Genomic DNA, 21,433 nt, shown 5'->3' on the forward strand with positions numbered 1-21,433 from the left:
CACACGGACATGCACACGCTCTCTCTGAACTCTACCTTTGGGGCTTCCCTGCCAAACCAGCGGCCCGTTAGGAGTGAAACAACAAATAAACGCCTCACTTCCCTTTCCTCTCCCTCCGTCTCACTTTCTCACTCTCCCCGTCTTTCTATGAATCTGTGTGTGTGTGCGTGTCGCTTGCAGGCCGTTCCGGGCCAGGGACACAGTTAAATGAAGAGGAGAAGCCGGCTCCAGCGCTGTGACCTCTGCAGGCCGCATTCTCCTCCTCCTCCAGCTTTGTTTATTAACATCTCAAGGCATCTTTCTCTATTCCGCTCTGATTTCATATTTTTCTCTGTGCATGAGAAAATAGCCCTACAAGACACTGTCTGTTCCCGACTGTTGACGTGTCTGTGAAACAGTTCTTACAAATTAGTTAACAGGCGGGCTCTTAAAAAAAAAAAAAAAATTCAATGCATACACATTAGCATGAGTTAATTGATGCCTAATTAATTTCTGCTGCCATGCATAAATTTGGGCTGCCTTCCCTTCGCTGCCACAGGAGACCAAGGCAGAAGCGATGATTTCCAGGCTTCCCATAAATAAATGAATAAACATCGAGACGGGCCAAAGAGAAGCTGGTCTCGCGGAGTAGCCAGGTGTGCAAGGTTAAAGACCAACTATGTGGGCGTACACACTCACTCACTCACACACACACACACACACACACACACACACATCGACACAGCACACCAGGAGCAGGTGCAAATACAAATGATCTCTGAAACTCACTGGAGGTGCCAGGCTAAAGCACCAAGGCACAGCGCTAAGTGCACAGCACGGCAACACATACACAATGTTAACAGCATCCTGTCTGAACATAACACCTCCAGAAATCCAAAATGCACATCCCTGTCACTTTTTTTTTTTAACTCCCTCATTATTTATTCTACCTGAGCGTCCCTCTACATCCAAATCCCACAGAAGTGTTGAGAAGAGTGTGTGGAGTGGATGATAGCCGTGGCCTCTCTCTCGCCTAATTTGTAGTAATTGGTAGCTCATTAGGTGAAGCAGGTCAGTGTCACAGGGAGCAGGCTGTCAGGGCGTGAGGTTAATGACAGAGAAGAGACACAGACAGACAGATTAAAAACTCCACCGCCTGCCATGCCTCTCCTCTGCCTGCTTGTCTCTAGCCAAAGGTCCAGCTGTCCACCATATGCAGAGCTCTGAACATCCCAGCACTCGTTGGAAACCTTCACGGCAAAGTGGATGCTTTATGAAGTGACAGTGCTAATAATCTTTTCACGCCGTCTCAGAGACGGAGCTTCTATAAAAGGAAGATGTCACTCTTGGCATACAGCGACTTCTGTGGAATAATTATTCCCCATTCAGACAGTCACAGTGACTAGAAGTCACGGCTTGTACGTCAATATGACGTGTCACCAAGAGGTTTCCTGAAGGTTTTGAAGCTCAGTGTGGTGTTGCTGGTGGTCTCCATCTTGGCCGTGCCTGACGTCAGGCTAATCCAAATAAGGACAAAGAGGTGGCGCCTCAGAGAATCTTGTATTTCTGGCATTTTCACATGGGGAATTATACATCTGTGAAGGTTCTCAGTCATCGACCACTCTCCCAATGACAGGTAAGTATCTGTTCATTTCTGGAGGTGTTATGTTCAGACACTAGTCAAGCAAGTTTCTGATGGGCTACACCCACACATGAACCTATTTCAACCTCAACTCCCCACCAGTCCTTTAGAACCGAAGAAGCGACACAGATGAATGGCGCAACATTCCAAGAAGTCCAGGTGCCTTTCTTTAACGATTTTTGGATGGGGGACTATAGAGACAGACTCACTTTTGGAGCCTGTCTCAGGTCGCCAATTGAGGAACTGCACTGCTCTTCCAAACTCCAAAAAAAGGGACAAAGAGGTGGGCAGGCGTCACCTAGACAGACAGCTAGGACTCAAAGCGGACGCACCTACAATTACATAAAAGTTACGGTCTTACTATGATTGAAGCGTAAAAATGTGCCTGCACAATTGTCATGAGCTATGGAGACCTTTTTTTGTGTAAAGGTTTTTTGTTTCTGATGTAAAGTTGGATATTTTGACATAGGGCCCATTACGATTGCTCTAAACACCAACTGAGGTTGGAGGCAGCCCAGCTTTGGCAATTTAATATTTCTATTAGCGATCCATATTCTAACAGTACTGAAATTCTACATTATTTAAGCAATGCATAAAAACTGAACGAATGACAAACAGGAAGGGGCATGCATACAGTATGTGGGCTAGAAAGAGAGATGAACATTGTGCATGCAGAGGAAGGAAGACGTGAAACAGAAGCCTAATTTATATTTGATTCTTATTTAGCGTATATATGATTCTGTGATTTAATGGGAACAGGAAGACTGCTGTCACGCCTGGTGTATGCTTGCTCACGCTTGAACATATGAGATAGTACGAGTGGGTTTGGTGCAGCTATTTATTTCTCCAGAAACAACCACAGGATGCATTAAGTGAGATCTATTAGGACACGGCTGCGTTAACCTGATAGTGAGACGACAGTAAGATACACTTAGCGTGTGGCCTGAGAGAACAGTGGACGGCACTTCCACATCCAGGTGGTTTGAAAATGAGACGGGAGTCCTCTCAGCGCTACGGGACTGTGTCTGCGTGAGGTCACTCTGTGGAGAAATTCAGTAACTAATGGATCACATGCGGAGTAACGGTGAAACTCAAGAGAGACGGCTAAATGAACGAACCCGAGCTTGTAAGAGCTCTTATGGTTATGTAAATCTAACCCGAGAATCTTCTTCATTTATCCACCTTACATAGGCCTTTTCCCATCATAACCTGGAATGGATTACTGTACCTAATTTAGATTGTGTTTCATCAATTTTCTTTTGCAAAGATTCAAACCTCTGGCATGAATTGTGGGTAATTATCAGCTGCCAGTTTCCCCAGACATAATCGGGTACTTTTGACAGGTGAGTTATTAAAATGTCCCCTGTACCTGATAAACATATTAATTTATTTCAAGATAGATAATTTCATCAATGCAGGAGTCACATCATATACGCGGGGGTAGACGATACCCTCTCCTTTTTAATTATACGAATATCACAGTCGTCAAAATGACAGATTTTTAGACACTCAGGATCCTTCAGCGCCAATTCTCCTCTGAGAAGTTTTGATTAAAAGAGCAACACCGCTTTCACCATAGCATTGTTTGTGCATTTCAAAATTTGTTATTGTTCTATTTATATTTCATTCACAATAAAAACCGGTATTCACAGAGAAAATCGTCGTGAATCCGATCTCGTTCAGCCTCCCCTTTTTTTTTTCAGGGTGATTTATTCACAAGAATCATTAAGCCTTCAGCCAGCCCTCACTTACACCAGCTCTTAAAAGATAATCAATAGTGTCCTCAAACAGGGGTCCTGGTCTGCATCAATTTGACTCTAAGTGTTCTGGTAATGAAATTACTCATTATGTTCCCTCACTGTAACTGGATACGTCCAACATCTCTAGGGGTTCAAATAAATATGCCCATTAAAAATATGTTTGCAAATGTGTGCAAGACTCACTGTCTTGTACAAATCAGATCAAATTTAACTTTATTATCTAAAAAGAGATAAGTCACTGGATCAGAGGGGGAAAAAAAATACACAAAAAGAAGCGATACGCAGTAAAGACAACTCATTAAAGGAGCAGGACAAGAGAAAAGCTGTAATTAGCCATCTCATGCTGCTGTGTCCAGTGTGTAATGGGTAACAGACTAAAACGATTTAGTGAACTATGTTCTCTGAATGAAAAAAAAATGTCTTTCAACTGTTGTTAACTTTCCAGAGTTGGACAGTTTGACCTTCTATAGATGAAACTCTCATTATGGCTGCAAGTGAGTAGTATCAGTAGCTCTTCTTCTACTGATAATAATTAGTTGACAGAGGAAAAATAAATATGAAATATATACACCCATCAGGCAAAACATTATAACCACCTGCCTAATATTGTGTAGGTCTCCCTTGTGCCTCCAAAACAGTTGTGACTCATCAGAGAATGGACATGGGCCTTCTGAGGGTGTCCTGTGGTGTCTGGTAACAGAATGTTGTTAGTGGAGGACCTTTGGGTCCTATGAGTTGAGGGGAGGGGCCTCTGTGGATCATCCCACAGATACTTGATCAGTTCTGGAGGCCAGGTCAACACCTTGTGCTGTTTTTCATGTTTTTTGAGTTTTTCCTAAAATGTTTTTTGTGTGTGTATCTGTGTCAGGCTGCATCCTGCTGGGGATGGCTGCTGCCATCAAGGAGTGTCATTGCTATGGGGTGGTTTGGACCTGGTCTGGTCCAAAAGTTCTCCAGCAGAACATTGTATTATCACAAGTTTTTAACTTCTCCTGTCAGTGGTTTTAATGTTGCGGTTGTATTTCTACGTGGGATTATGACTGACTCTTTACGAGCCGATTCCTCTCTGAGATACACGGCAACCGCATGCACTTACTATTTACTGCATTTGGACTTTGCAGCTACTTTGCAGAGCTCACGAAAAAAAAAAAAAAAACACCATAAACATTGAGTATTCACAAAGTTTGTGTATATTGTGTAGACTTTCAACCTCAAGAGTAAGATTTTGGTTTTAATGTTGTGGCGGATCGGTGTATTCTCATTTCAAAACTAATAGCACAGTTTTGGCATAATTGTAAATTCTGATTTTATTGTTGTGGATGAAAAGTCCTTGCTAAATTACTTGTTACAATGTCCTATGGGTTCGGCAGATCTCATGAAGCAAAATGGATCACACCAATTATTCATGAAGAGAGAGAAGAAAACCTTCTTCTGCCGTTTTTGAGATTTTTACTTCAGTGTCCGTGTTAGGTTTTGCCGGTAGTTTAAAAACGGCCTGCAGTTATTTCTGTTTGGTTAGCTCTAGGAGATGATCTGTTCAGAGAGAGAGAGAGAGAGAGAGAGAGAGAGAGAGAGAGAGAGAGAGAGAGAGAGAGAGAGAGAGAGAGAGAGAGAGAGAGAGAGAGAGAGAGAGAACGTGTGAGCTTCAGTGAGTGAAAAGGCAATTTCCTCTGGTAAATCCAAATGGCCCACAATGTAAATCAGTCAGCCCATCACAGCAGTATGTGCATATGGGTGTAAACATACAGCTTTGTACATCTAACTCACAGTTTGCATCTTTATTCTTCACTCACAATAGCAGAGAGGCTGCTTTACATTCTCGCATTATGCAGCATGGCAATCAGCGCCGACATAAACACATTACAACAAACGACTTCTCATGCTCTTCCTTTCTCATGGAGAAGACAACAAGGCGACCGCACGCGCTCACCAAACATGCTGAGTTTGACTTTTCCAGCACAAGATGAGAAAATAAGTTCAAAAACGGTAGGAACATTAACATTTTCCCAGTGTGGAGCTACTGTCTTCCTGTTGTAAAGCGTTTCTGGCCACCGCAAGCTGTGTTTGGAGTATGATGACCCTGCAGCAGTGGACCTCGTCGTGTGTGTACACACAGCTGTGTAGCCTCTGTGCAGGCATTGTCCTGCGGACTCTATTATTGTTGCTGGACAAAAAAGATATCTGGGATCAGCTCAGATGTTTATACAGCTCATCAGCTGTGTTAGTTTTAGTCGACATACACACACACAGAGACATGCAGGCCCACTCACGCATACACCGTACGAGAGTCGAGAAGATTGTCAGCTGAGTGACTTAAGTGTTAAAGGAATCCTTCAACATTTTGGAAATTCTATTATTATTGGCTTTTAGGCAGATAAGAAGGTTGATGCCACTCGCTAGATGTCACGCTGCCCAATCGAATCTAACGTCAAATAAGAGGAAGACTCAAAGCTCCTCTACACGGGCTTTTTGTTCACATAGTGTGAACAGAAGATGAAACAGGTCCACAGAGAACACAAGGGACAGGTGCATTTGGTTTCATAAGGACGAATAACAAAAGGGAATCGTGAATTCTACTCACCTACCTACCTACAAGTTCACCTACCCACCATACCTGCATCTAATTCTAAATTATTCTCAACATGGAGAACAGAGATCTGATCACAAGTGGTCCATCCGAAAGCAAGTGCAGATGCATTATAATGACAAATATGAATAAGGCCTAGAAGTGTATTAAATAGCTGCAGCTTCATTCAACAGCAGGATCCATATGAGCATCTGCGAGGATCCAAAGGTCTAATTAAATGACATTGCTGTTGAATTATTATTAGAAAACACTCCTCCGGTCCACTACAAAGTGAGCATCACAGCACCAGTATAATGTAATTTGTAATATGTCACAGAAAAAGAACTTAGGCCTTGGATTAATTCCACAATGAATAAACAGCCAAAAAAAAAAAAAAAGAATCCATGGTTTCAATAAAGCCTAAATGACTGTGCATTCTTTGCCAACCTTTTCCATCAAAGCGATGCAAGACCACAATGTGTTAATATTGTTTTCATTGGATGATCAGATTTCAGATATTGGCTGCCAGCAAACAAACCAGTGTGTCGTTCCATCACAGGGCTCCCGGGAACGCACTTGAACCAAAAGAAATTAATAGCTTCATTGTATAATTTGCAACTTTATCATTTAACACAATGCAGCGTTGAGCCAAATCCCCATTTAAAGGGTCATCTTTTTCCAAAAGCCCTTCCAATACGGAGGTCTGGGGGATATGGGATTCCCTGCATGAGGTGACCCCAGCGGACCAGGCCTTGGCCCGGGGGCGGCGTGATTGACAGGTAAAGGCTGACCTCATCTGTGGAGGTGGGTCCCTGAAGACTGATCACTATCACACGACACGGGACAGATGGGATGAAACCGCCACTAACAACACCACCGAAGGGACACCGCGACACCTCAAAGCTTCCTCTTTCTCTCATTTACTCTCCTTACGTTTTTGGTTTTCTTTAAGTCTCTATGTTTCCCTCTTTCCTTTTAAATCTTATTTCTCTCCCACCACTTAACGTCACACACCCAGTGGCTAAACGACCCACATCGCACGTCAAGTGTCTGCTGAAAACTCACTTGAAGACTTCACTTTCTGCCGCAAACACATGCAAGTTCCAGGTAATAACTTGATAATAAATTGTCAAGTTTGAAATGAAAGTGGAACATAAGGTCCGTGCTGATCATTAGGTATCAATTAATCACTCAATTACCTAAATGGTTCAGCGTTGGTGTTGAGGCAGCCAGGATCTAAGACAGCAACATCAGTTAAAACAGTCTAATGAACTGAGCTGAATTCATCATGAAACACCAAATAATTAGCAACCGTGTCTTAGGGGAATACTTCAAAAGGAACCTCAAAGTGCTTCGGTTTAGTGAAGCTTTCCCTTCAAAAGCGGAGCATAAACACGCCGCTTACGACTACACAGGCAGGAAAAGCTGTCCCCCATGCCTTTCATTTAGAGCAATAAATAATGATTCATCACCAAAAAAGTTTAGAGAGGGGTGTATTTGTTTGCATCAGAAGACAGTGACCTTTGTGGCGCCGCTCGGAGATTAAAGTGACACGGCCGCCAAACATGCTCAGAATCAACAAATTAACATAAAACCCGGCCTGTCGTAGCTTTGGTTGACGGGGAGGAGAGTTTGGCTTGTTGGTTTTTGTGAAGCTCTGCTGGGACTCGCGGCGGCAGAGCTCAGAGACTGAAGGTTCACCGGTGGCTCCGCTGCTGGGGACCGCAACGTAATTAAAATGACACAAACAAAGTGAATCTAATTAGGAATCCCTCCGCTCTAGCTCGTTAGCGCCCGACGCTGCTAAATTATTTTCCTCCATGGAACTAAATGAGGCCACTTGTCTTTGCAGATTTGGGGGCTGCGAGGTGCTCAGGGACGGAGCACACGCTGCTGAAAGTAATTATTGAAGTGTAACCGGCAGAGCCGCGCGCCTCGACGCAAAGTCTTGTGCACTCGCATATGCTAACATCTATGTCGGTCAGCGGAGGCGCGCGCCGCTACGATCGGGCACCTGAAAACACTTGATTCGCCGGCTAGCACGGGTCGCCCCGCTTCGCCTGACGAGTAGGTGGCTGTGAGAATATGAGAGTTCCAGCTCTCCCATCCGCCACCTGCATGCCATTACACGGAAAACACATAGCTCATCAGAAACAGTTGGACCTCCTCTGTGTTTCTGCCTGCCTGCCTGTCCGTGGTCTGGCTTCCAGTCACACACACACACACCTACCCTCAGTCATTCACACACATGTGCACACTTTCTTTTCAGTGTGCCACATCCACACCACTCAGACCCCCCACACATACACCCTCGCTTGGTGTAGTGAGGTAAGTGAATCCAGTGGCTGATAGTTTTGAGGGAGCCAGGGGAGCCATTGAGAGCCCATTAGGAGGTTAAGTGGAGGAAGCTCTCCATTGTTCTGCTGTTTGATTCCTGCCCTGTGACCCACACTCTCCTGGCCAGAGCCTGGGAAACCCTGTTAGTGATGATGAGGGGGGATAAAAGACGTGGTCACACATGCAAGAGTACACACACACACGGCTCACACGGAGTTGACGCGATGCTGGAACAGTACAGAGCACTGACAGTTGGATGACTCTCTGCGGACCGCTGGCTGTCTGTAAGGGCGGAGAGGTTTCCGGCCAGACGACAGTAGCAGCGCACAAGGCCAACAAAAGGGCAAACCAGGAACTTACTGTTTGCATATAGAGCGTTGCCGCTTTCTAATAAGACACGCTTTGCGCGGGGATTTCGACATTTCCAATACTTTCTTAACGGCTAATGAATTTTTAGCAGCGCTACCAGTCGCGAGCCATTATTACGCTCAATACTTGGTTAACCGGGTTCCAGGGAATTTCTTTGATTGGCGTTTATCCTCCTACTAAGTAGCTTTGTCTTCTCAGCTCTTTAACGAAACCGTTTGATCGGTTAACTGCTGGATAAGTGCCGGCTGAAGGATGAAACAATACAGCAAACACTACGGTGTCTGTGAGGCGCCACTTAGGAGCAGCGGTGTTTTCACATAAACTGTAACATCAGCATGTTAACCGGCTTGTACTGACAATGGCCACTTCAGGTTAGCCTGATTACATTCTAAAACAATGAGGTAACTAGGAGTAAACACAAAGCGCAAGCGAGGAATGTCTTTAGTTTTGCAGGTATTTAGACATAAACAAGATGTCGCCAAAAAGACAAACCAATGGACGTCAACTAAGTTATTTTACTGAAATAGTGAAATCTGAACTACTTGTGTGGGGACCTGTGGGTTAGTGGTTTGCGCCTTGGAACTGTGAGTTCATCGGTTCGATCCCCTCTAAGTTCATGGCTGAGCTGCCTTGAGTAAGCACCTAAAACCCCCCAAACTACTCCCCGGGCACCTTGCATAGCCTCCCACTGCTCCGAATGTGTCGCAGAGGGCAAATTCCTTGTATGTGTGTTTATTTAGATTTTGAAAAAGTCAAGAAATCAGCCAAATTAATTAACCGTCCTGTGGGAGCCACAGATGCCTGTACTAAGATCCAAGTTGAGATATTTCAGCCTTAGGTAAGAGACGGACCTACAGAGCCACAAGAATGATTAAAAACCTTTGCAATGAATGAATTATTAACCTATGAGCTAAGATTACAATTAAGAAAATGGTTTCCACATTTTTGTAGTAAGCCAGCCTTTGGTCGAAAAGGACAAACCATGGTGAAAGAGAACAAAAAAACAGAAAAATGTCCCCCCCCAAAAATGTCCCAAAAATAACATTTTTCAAACTTATTAATAGCATACAACTGACCTGTAAGCATAAGAATGTGATTGTACGTATAAATTGTGCCTATTTAGAAGAAGAGGTGCTGCAAGGAATCCTGAATTTGTGTTTCAAAGAGCACAAAAAAATCTGTTTGCCATCATGCGCGGCACAAATTAGAAGATCAAACAACATAAGACAGAAGTCAGAAAGCTGCGCCGTGACGCTGAAGAGTCAATGTGGGAACATCAGATGGAATCATCACATTAGCTCTTCTCATCGATCCGTGGATTTACATTCCTCTCTTTTGCTCTATTCCCCTCTCGGCTCTTTAAAGCCTTCCTCGCTCTCTCTCTCTCTCTCTCTCTCTCTCTCTCTCTCACAGCTGAGGTAGTTCTCCTTCAGGGGGGAAATAGTGGAGGTGTAGCTCAGCAGGAGGAGGTGACGGGTAGCTACCACGGGGTGGAGGAGAAGGAGGAGGAGGAGGTTGTGTTCGGGGATGGGAAGGGAGAAGGGAAGGCAACAGCTGAGGGAGAGGAGGACCGGAGGGGTAATGTGGAGGATGGCAGTGGTGGTGGGTGGGGGAAGAAGGAGGAGGAGGGAGGGAAGGAGAGGGGGAAGGAGGGGGAAGGCTGGATGTCTTGTTTGGCTGATAGTAATCTGACAGCTATTAGAGAGGGGAGAGTTAGAGACCTGCTGGCTTGGGGTGGCGGGTGGCGGGTGGCGGCGGTGGTGTTGGGGTGATGTGATATATGCTCTCCTTCACACTGAAACCAGCCTGAGAGTGTGTGTGTGCGTCCACACTCAGTATGTGTGTGTGTGTGTGTCCATATTACTTCATTCTTCTACATTCAATTCTCTCTTAGCCTCAATGGCCCCTCTCTCATCTCTCCCCCCCACCTCCATTTCTCTCTCTTTTTCCCTCCCCCTGGCCTCCTCCCCCAGTCTCGCCTCTTCCTCCGGTGCAGCGGGTGCCACTGTACATTTCGGTGTCTCCCCGTGTTACGAGGCTTGCCCTTAATTTGACAGTGTCACAGGGATCCATCTTCATTCTCTTACTCTTTTCATAATCTGATCCTCTTCCTCTAGCATGCAATTAGTGCCCCTCCCCTTTTTTCCCTCCTCCCATCGCTCCGTCCCCGGTCCCCTCGCGTCCCCCCGAGCGGCGTGCCGCTGCCCCTTCTGAGCGGCCTGGATGATTGCTACAGCTTTCCCTGTGCAATCCATTTAGAGCCAGCGCCCTGTAATGAATATGTACATTGAGAGGGACCTCGGCAAGGGGGAGGGTCACGAGCAATCAACCTTGAATTCAATTATGCCAGTGAAGGTTAATGACTGTGCTCAGTGGTCAGAGGCACGCGCCACATCGCCCATTAAAGCAGCTTGTCAGAACTGACAACGTGGGGGCAGGGATGCACTGGCTTGGAGGGAGAGTGTGGGTGGGTAAGAGAGGTGGGAGAAAGATATAGGTGGGAGGGGGGGCAGGAGGGGGCGGGGGTAGAGAAAACAAGCAAGAGGGATGAGAAAGAGTTTGCAGGGCGGTGGACGCGCACTGAAGAGGTAGAGAGGGAGGGCCGGTGAGCAGAGGAGGAGTCATGTGACACGCGCAGCCAGATAGATGGACAGATAGATAAAACGGTGTCAGTCGGAGGTGCTAGATTACATTGAGTTCTCCCGGACAAATCAGATTGTAAAGTTCGCCAACCTCCCCCCCTCCACATCCCTCTGTCTCCCCCGGGGTGAAGCTGAGCACGCTAGCTGTAATATGATTAGTCTACATAAAGACGTGTCTGGAGTGTAATTCACTGCTCACTAATGAGGCCCTGTCTGAACCCAGGACAGATGAATCCCCCTGGTGGCACACGCTCACCTGCTGCCTGAATTGCCCCCCCTCCTACCCTCTCACAGTCAGACCCCTTCATGCCTCTGTACTACTGGCTCCCCCCCCCCCCTTACTTCCTCCAAAGTCTCACCCGCTAAAGTCCATCAGAGCTGCACACACTGTCTCTCACATCCTCTACTGTCTTTACCCTAAACTGTGCGTAGCGTCCAATCACCCATCAATTTACTAGAGCGGCCTCCGAATTTTTTCGGGGGAAGCTTATGATGAGTCTCAAGTCCACTCCGGGAGTGTAAGTGAAATCACAAGTCAAGTCTTGAAGTTATATCCTTGAGGGAGAAGGACAAGCTTTCAGGCATATTGTGATTGAGTCTCTGAGTAAAGAGACTGTGAGGACTAAAAGGGCATTACATTTGACTATTTTCTTTTTCCTATACATTGACAATACTTTTTTGAATTACAACCAGATTTTTTTCCCAACATATGGGCCTATCACTTGGACATTAAAGGTGTGTAATAATGGAAAAACAGCCCGATGCTGCAAGACTGATACAAGCTTGTCACTAGTTGTTGTCCTTTCCATATAGACTTAACAAATAAAGTTTCAATCAAGTCTCAAGTCTAATCCAAGTCTAGTCTTAACCTTTAATTTTTTTACTTAAGACACACTTGCCACCTGGATTTAACTAAGCAAATATGTACGAGCCTCCTGTTGGATAATTACTGCATGGGTGATTATCTTTCAGCTGGCAACAAGTTATTTAACCCCAACGGATGCAATGAGTAGCTTCCCATTTCTTAAACAAACATGTTGAAAGACTCATACCGTGGTCGTGGAAAAGATGTTAATCTCTTTGAGAAGGGTCAAATCATTGGCATGCATCAAGTAGAGAAAACATCTAAGGAGATTGCAGAAACTGCTAAAACTGGGTTATTAAATTATTAAAAACTGGAAGGATAGTGGGGAACCATCGTCTTCCAGGAAGAAATGTGGTCGAAAAAAAAAATCCTCAGCGATCTCTTCAACGTTTGGTGAATACAAATGGAAGAAAAACAACAGTAGAACTCAGGGCTATGTTTAATAGTGAAAGTAAAAGCATTTCCACACGTACAATGTGAAGGGAACTCAAGGGATTGGGACTGAACAGCTGTGTAGCCTTAAGAAAACCACTAATCAGTGAGGCTAACTGGAAAAAGGCTTTAATTTGCTAGGGAGCATAACGATTGGACTCTGGAACAATGGAAGAAGGTCATGTGGTCTGATGAGTCCAGATTTACCCTGATCCAGAGTGATGGGCCCATCAGGATAAGAAGAGAGGCAGATGAAGTGATGCACCCATCATACCTGCCTACTGTACAAGCCTGTGGGAGCAGTGCTATGATCTGGGGTTGCTGCAGTTGCTCAGTTCTAGATTCAGCAACATTATGTGTCCAAAGAATGAGGTCAGCTGACTACCTGGATATACTGAATGACCAGGTTATTCCATCCACCAATGGATTTTTTCTTCCCTGATGGCACGGGCATATTCCAAGATGACAATGCCAGGATTTATCGGACAAATTGTGAAAGAGTGGTTCAGGGAGCATGAGACATCACTTTCACACATGGATTGGCCACCACAGAGTCCAGACCTTAACCCCATTGAGAATCTTTGGGATGTGCTGGAGAAGGCTTTGCGCAGTGGTCAGACTCTCCCAACATCAAGTATCTGAAAAATACTTATTTTTAAAATTATATTTGCAATCTATGTTAAAAACTCAGCTATTTCCGTACGATTTCCTATACTTTTTTTTTTTTTTTTTTAAACTTGATAATCTGAAAAAGCTGCATAAACAATAAAATAAAATGCAGCATGCAGCATGCAGAACATTAAACAATAAAAATTGACTGTCATACTGGATTGAATGCCTCATGCTGATTTAACCAGCCTAAACTTGGCATACTTTTTTTGTGGAGTTTAGAATGTCTGACAGTGAAACCCTTGCTCACCTTTTATCCTTAGCCTAAAACTAGAAGCAGCCAACAAAGTTCTGCCTGAGGATTGATAGCTGAGCTCTGGCTCAAAAGAGGTTGTAATGTCAAGAGCAGGCCCTAGATGACCTTTGAAAGTTTGAATTCAAGTCCTAAAATCTAGTTCAAACCTGACTACCAAGTGTGAGGATGCCAAACTGGGCGCAACACTTTCCCTTCACCTTCTCTCAGTGCTGGTTGCAAACTTCTGCCTGGGAACGTGATTTGTTCTCTCAACTAGAATGCATACGTACGCCCATACAGTGCAAGCTGACGCACACACACAAACAGATCAAGCTGGTGGTGGCGGCAGCAGGTTGGGGGGCCATCTGGACATCGATGCTTGCAGAGAGATAATGACATTCTGCAGGACTTGAGCCTTTGATGGAGATAAAATATAGTCCTGCTGTACTGTTTCTTTACTGCGCTGCTGGCTTCTACCACCGACATCTAAACAGTCAGGCTTACTGCAGCTATTGTTTAAGGACATCAATCTAATGTGCAGCTAATTGGCGTCACACAATGTATGCTTATCATAGCCAATCATCAGTCTTCATCAGCAGATAGGAATTACTGTATGTGCACTGCATTTAGATTCCACATAATAAAAGAGAAGACTGTCCTCAACCGAAAAAGTCGAGTACATGATGTCCTCCCTCCAAAGGAAAGGTAACGGCAGAGAAGTATTTGCATATTGCAGGGAAACCCCTTGAGAGAGCAAATTGGTTTAACAAAGCACTAACTGTGGCTTTGACACGGAAATATCGAGATCTCATCCTAACAAGAGTAGACGGATTTTTATAACCATGACCGAAATCATTCCAACTTTAAGTACTGATGTGGAAGAAACATTTTGTTTCTTATTGGCGGGTCTACTCACAACAGTCACCTTGTTTTCAGTGCTACGCATCCTGCTTAGACACCAGTTAGACAAAATTGGTGATTAGCGATTTAGCTACAAGAGCTATGCGGAAAATGACCCTCACGTTTGTCATGAAGGTAAAAACACAACTCCAAATAGATGCTCCATGTTTGCTGACATGTTCACCTTAAATTTATTCATATTTTTAATTGCACTAAACACTGATGACGGAATAACCAACATCTAGTAAAGCTCCAAACAATGTATTCGTTATCTGTCTACATAAAGGTGTAGCACGAGAAGCAACTAAACAAAGTGTTGGTTACATACTTGACTTGCTAAACTTCAGTATATGACAAATACAAATACTTTCAATCCAGCTGCAGTGTAATGTCTTGTGTTTTACATTTACACATAAATGGAACCTAAAGTATGTTTTTACATTTGCTACATGCGTGTTGAGTTCCTTGTACTTCCAAAACATGAATGACCTACAGTTCAGTAGAGTACCTGAACACCCCGTGTTTGTGCTGATGATGCTTTGTTGGGGTAGCTTTTATGTAGACAGATAATGAGTATTTTTTTGATATTTGCTAGATCTCGATTATTCAGTCATCAGTGTTTGATGCAAATATAAAAATATATAAATGTAAGGTAAACATGTTAGCAACATTTAGCAAGATTAGCATCTATTTGGAGTTCTATTTCTAGCTCCATGACAAACCTTTTCCTTACAGCTCTTGAGAAATAGCTAACTTTGTCTAACTGTTGTCTAATGCCGGATGGGTAGCACTGGAAACAAGGTTGGTGAGATGGTCATGAGCAGACCTGACCAATAAGAAACAAAACTAAATAAACCCAATACCAAAATCTAAACAGTGAGCTCCAAGACACTAAAAATCTCCTATGAGCGGTGATGTTTTTTCACTAATTAGTACGAGCGGCTAATTCACGTTACAAATGGTATTAGATCCAGTGAAAACATTGATAACTGTCATTTAAACCACAACGACAGACTTCCCTTATTTTCATCAAGCTGTAGTTGCTAAAACACAACCATACCTAACGACTGTATAAGCACTGAAAGATCGTTAGCTCAAAATGTGGTCAGTCAAATTGGCTGTTTGGAAGGTACACACAAAGAACCAACTGTATTCTGTTGTCTTCAAACAGATATGGTAGTCTGGGTTACATGGGTGGTTTTAAAAAGGTACAATCAAACAATCTGGTCAACTGGATTTGTGCTATTTACCCTCTACTTCAACATGTGTGTGTTTCATGAGCATGTAATTGTAACAAGAGGTTAAGGAGGTCAAACAGATGACTTGAGAAATAAACCAAAGATTTATTTATCGGTACCATTTAATAAATAAACAGTCTTTGACGAGAGTTAGACCTGACAGTGGATGTAAATCATTTATGAATGGAACATCCAGGGTCACGGATGCCGCGATAAAGCTACGTGATGTGTGTGCATGCCCCAGCGTATCACACTCCAGCCGCCCAATATTTGTACCCCTCCTACGCCGACTCTTGAGGCATCCATCACCAGGGAATATCCAAAAGCAGATTTAAGGACGGGAGGAAAAGTTTGCCACACCAGCATCCTCTTTAAATAGTTTATGTTGTTCGCTGATGAAGAAAATATCAAATTCCCGATGAAAATTTATGGAAATTGGATCAATGCTATTATGGCAGCGACTTTTTAAAGCAATATATTCTTTCCAGCGACAGTCTATGCACGGATGATAAATAGAAGGTAGTCAGAGAGAGTTGCAAGGGTCTTTCCTCCTGTGGAGCGGACCTACGTATCTGTTATTGCATTTCAGCCTAACAGGATCAACATGCATACTAAAAAATGCAGCTTCCCAAGAAATCCCCCCAACCCAACATTCCTGTCATTCTCTACCTCTCGTCCTCACTTTCTTTATTTGTCATCAAGAATCTAATACCATTTTCACCACAGTGGAGTGTCAGGTTATTGTAAATAAGATGATATTTCCCGGAGTGTGTGTGTGTGTGTGTGTGTGTGTGTGTGTGTTTGCACAAAGAGACAGCAGAGCTTTATAATGTTGATTTATCAGCTTGTCAGAATCAAGTATCCTTTAGACACTAATGCGTATGTGCATATTTGTGTGTGTCTGTCTGAGTGACAGCACCTCATACGCAGGCCTTGTGCACTTGATTTGATCCTGTCACAGTCCCACAGTCCGTCCTGGCTTCCCGTCGGCTTGTGTTGATTGGTTCAGTCACATCAAACCAGCCCTAATTCTGTTCATTTATTGGCCACTCTCTCAACTCTCCGGCTAGCCGGCCGGCTGAGTGGTATTGGCTTTCCAATCAATGCGTTGATTGTTATGGGGGAAGAGAGGGAAGGGCAGGGGAGGGAGGGGTATTTATTCAAAACTGAACGCTTTTTTCTGCCTTTACAACTTCCTTTGATAGCGCATGATATCGATTTTGTATTCCTCACAAGCAGCTATTAAGTTTCCTCTTTCACAAACAATCAGCTGTTTAAGTAAAAACGATAATATCAGCAGGAGTGAGGCCTCTATTATGTGTCTGTGTCAGGCTGGTGGAGTTCGAGTGCCACCGTCTACTTTTCTGCAGCTGCAGTTATGAAATCATCGTGCGGATCGACTGTTTGGATAAAATGTGAAGAAAGCAAGAGTTACAGAGGTGTTTGTTATTTGTGTTGTTGTGTAATACATGACACTGTCTGCACAAGGAAAGAGGACTGTTCAAAGATACAGTTTTTTATTGCTTATTTTTTTTTTCTAGTTTCTAAGTGTTAAACGGGTTCATTCTTTCTCAAAAAATACACCGCAATAATGCGATTACTTTCTAAGGAATGAGCACTGTAAGGCATCGCTTCTTCTCTTCTGAACTTAAGTCCGGTTGCTTTAGTTTTCAGCTTTGTTTTAGATATGCAGTGACCTGGATTATGGTCACCGACATGTGTTTCTAAGGGGGGGGGGGGGGGGGGGGGGGGGGGATACAAGTCAACCTTTCAGGTCCAAAAGTGATTAGACTAGAATCCACTGCAACCAACATGATCTTACCTATAGACATATAATTTTATTGTCTTTATTCCCAGGACATATTCCTACCATCTGTCTTTAAACTGAATAAATAGTGTTTAAGCACTGTATGCTGCTCCATCAATAGAAAAGTAAAATCTTTTTTGCTACTCTCTAGATTTATTATTATTAATATTGAATTAGGTCTCTTCTGGCAAAATAAAGGTTCGTAAAATAATAATAAACTCAAACTGAGCAAAACTGTCTTTTTTCATTAATGATAAAACTAACAGTGAGTTTTTGGTTTGGTTTTCTGAGAACCACCATTCTAGGATTTTTCTTACTATCTGAAGAGTTACATAGTTGAGGGGTTTGAAGATCTTTCCGTGGCTCTGAGTGAGTCAGTGTTTTAGAGCAACATAATCTTTTTTTTTCTTTTTTTCTTTTTTTTTGTTAGTATCGAGTCGGGTATGGTGCACAGTTTAAAATCTCAGCTTCCTGTTAAGATTTGTGGAGTTCCATTGTAACATGAATCCAGTGCTTCCATTTCTGTGAAGAACAACCCATACGACATTAAACCTTAAAATCTACAAGGTAGGATTTGAAAGTAAAAAATAAACTTACATTTTTGGGTTATAATTATTAGATTTAGGTCAGTTTGCAGAACCGAAAGACTAAACTGACAGCACTACGTCACCAACCTTTTCTCCTGCTGACCGGGACAATGAGGGCCTCAAATGAATGCAGGGAAGTGTGATAATTACTGCTATTCTGAGAAGGAGACACAGAGAGCAGGAGAAGGAGGGAATTATTGTTCTACGGCTAGGGAGGGGAAATGCATGCTTCCTTTCCTAAACCTAAATATTTACCCTCCTCTACAGCCAGCTGACTCACGCTCAGACGACAGCACACACGGACCCGGAAAGGCCCCTCGCCCCGGGCCCGAGCGATGCCTACGGTCCACCGCCTCCGACAACATGACTGCCATTAGTGCTCTGAGTTTACATGTCACCCCTCACCACCACCACCACCACCACCACCTCGCACACATACAGCCACGCACACACACATGCTTCCCCTCTAGGACACACACACACCCAGCTTCCTGATCTGATTAGTGGACCGCGGTGCCCCGTTAGCCCGATAATAGCCCATTTCCCATTTTCCCATCAGGCCGCGGTCCTGCCCTCGTCCTGCGGCCGTCATTTGTCGCAGCAGGTGACAAAAGATTGTAGGAAGTGCGGCAGCGTGTGTGTGCCATGTGTGTTGTGACCTTGCGCCGTCGGGGAGAAAATGCAGACGAGAAACGCCGTCCCTTCGGCTAAATGTCTCGAATCTGTTCAGTTTTATTTGAAGGGAAAACAGAAAAGTGTTCAAGGCAGTTTTTAAAACCAACTTATTTGACTCTCTAATTCACTGCCAAGTTTGCCAAGGAAGAAGAAAATATCCTCACGGAAAAAGTTTGCACGTTATACAATCTCGTATATTACACGGCATCCCGCTAACCTTTTTTAATTCAGACAATCTTGAGAACAGGTGGTCAGATATTTTCCTCACAGCATAGGGCAACCCTATAGAGGATTTGTATTGTAATATTAGTAGGTGGTGACTGTATTAAACAATAGAAGGAGGACGCAGTGAGCAGGGGTTTGTTCCGACCGCTGTGACCTGAAAGCTGGAGTCCTTCTGTCACCTGTGTTTGGGCTGTTCTTGTTGTTTTTCTTGTTCCTTCCCCCAGTGTATGGTCAATCTGTCTTCACGACCCCAACGCGCTCGCACACTCGCTTCGCCGTACTGCCGCCTCCTCTGCTGAGCCTCTGCAGCGACTGAGACACTCAGATGTCAAATAGTTTACAGAGACCGAGCTGTGATCCAAAACTGATGGAACACAAATGAGAGAAAAAACAAAACAAAACAAACCAATATTTATGCGCTAAATTAAATGAATGCAGTCTCTACGCTGATAATTGGCTTTCATAGTTAATATTAAACAGGTGAAGAATCCTCGTGCATTTCTTAGGCTCCAGGCTACAATCATTTACTGTCACTGGTGACTGAACTGTTAACAAAGAGTATTTGTTAACAGTTTAATCTCCATTATGCATTCAATATGAAAGTAAAAGCCACAAAATACTTTGCGTTTTGGATGTTTTTAGCTTTTTCCATGTCTGGATAGTATCCCCATTCATTGCAGCCAATCCAGCTCTTCAGATGTGGTGGAAACATAAAAAGAAATGTGCAAAAGAGACATTTTGAGTTCTTAGTTTACTGTAGGTCCTGGGTTTTGTTTCTCAGATCCACAGTTTGTGGAATTATTTGTTTGAAAAGGGCTTTACTGTTAACGCTGAGAGCACAGCATGTGGGTTTTGTTTGAGGTGGACGGGAGGGAGGGGAGACGCAGCAGAGCTTCATCACCTGCCGAACACAAATTTGAAAATTTCTTTCCACGGTTCCTCACAAAGCTGTTACATCGACTCCGTACGTGTTGTGCGTGAGTGAAAAAGACAGATAAAAACATTTCTCCGCAAATCAATCACTGCGTCGTTTTCAACGGGAGTAACACTCTCACTTTAAAGCAGCTCTGAAGGCTGGCGGTGGAGCTAACTGCCGTGTTCGCTGCAGTAGTCCCGAGTGAAAACAAAAGAGACAATAAATAATAAATGGTTCTCTTTAAGCTGTGTTCCTAACATCAAAAAGTAATGCCTCTAATATGCATCTAATATCCCACATTTTGTCCTCGGTGGGATCTAATGAATAACAGAGCCATAGCAATTAGGTGCAGGAAGTTACTGTTAATTACATTTCTAAGTTCTATTATGTAGTTAGCATGCATTAATCACAATGTTATTTTTCCAAATCCTATTTGTGGTTAAAGCAGAGTCAAAGTGTATTTGGAGTGGATTATGGCTCAGCTCCTGGAAGTAAAAGATCTCAGATAAACAGCAATGGATCCTGATACATTAGAGCTCTATGATATTAAATAGGAAAAAACACATTCTTAGAACAGGCTAATTCAATAAGATCTATTCAGATTCTTTATTGTGAGTTTAAATCGGGATTTCTAAAAGCAAAGAGCAGACAAAGTCGGTAATAATTAGCGAAAGAATAAAGTACACCACTTTGACTACAGTAATAAAACTAAGAGTGCTCAGAGCTAATGTCAGCATTTGCAAAAAACGACTACTCGGTTTGCAATGATATATTACAAAAAAAGGAACAAATCTGCAGAGGATGGTTGATATTTTTCTCTATCTTAGTTTGAAAAATGACTGAAATTCGGTTTTTCAGAGAAAGCGCTTCCATTTTCCTGTTCCTGTTAAATCGGCGTATTTGTTGCAGCCATTGATGCAACACTGTCCCAGTGCTCCGCAAGTATGCCGTTCTACAGAGGACACGTGCTGAGGGTAATAACGTAATGATGACTTTGTGACAACAATTATTCCATTCACCTCACAGAGGAAAGCGACTGAGGCCCGAGAGCTGGAGGGAGACAATAATTGTTTTCCTGAGGTCAAAGAGAGAGTGTATAGAGACAAACTTCCTTCTAATCAAATCCAGTAGAACAGTCCCCCAGTTTCCTCCTCTGCACTCCGTATACTCCAGCCGGAGGAAACACTGAGCTAAACAGGAAATGTCAGATTATAAAACCAGGAAGTAAGAGTTAGATTATCAAATCAAAGAGGAAGAGAAAGTTTAAAAACTATGAGATATTCTGAAACTTTAGTCCTGCACACCCAGTGGGTTGAGATGAAGGCCATCCATCCACCCATCCATCCACGCTAACCCCCTTTTCGGCCTCCGGTTAAAGACCTCCTCTCGTACTGAGCTCGGCGTAGGTAAACTCAGACATCTGCAGGCGGAATAAACCAACAAACAACATGCATTTGCCAAAAACAATGACAGGGACAAGAAAAAACCTTTTCAATGGCGATGCACAATAGAGCTTGTCAACATTTGGCCTGTTTTCTTGCACAGGCACCACCTATAAATAGACAAAAGCACTGACACGAGGAGGCGAA

Source organism: Chelon labrosus (assembly GCF_963514085.1).
Source record: "Chelon labrosus genome assembly, chromosome: 13".
Taxonomy (NCBI): Eukaryota; Metazoa; Chordata; class Actinopteri; order Mugiliformes; family Mugilidae; genus Chelon; species Chelon labrosus.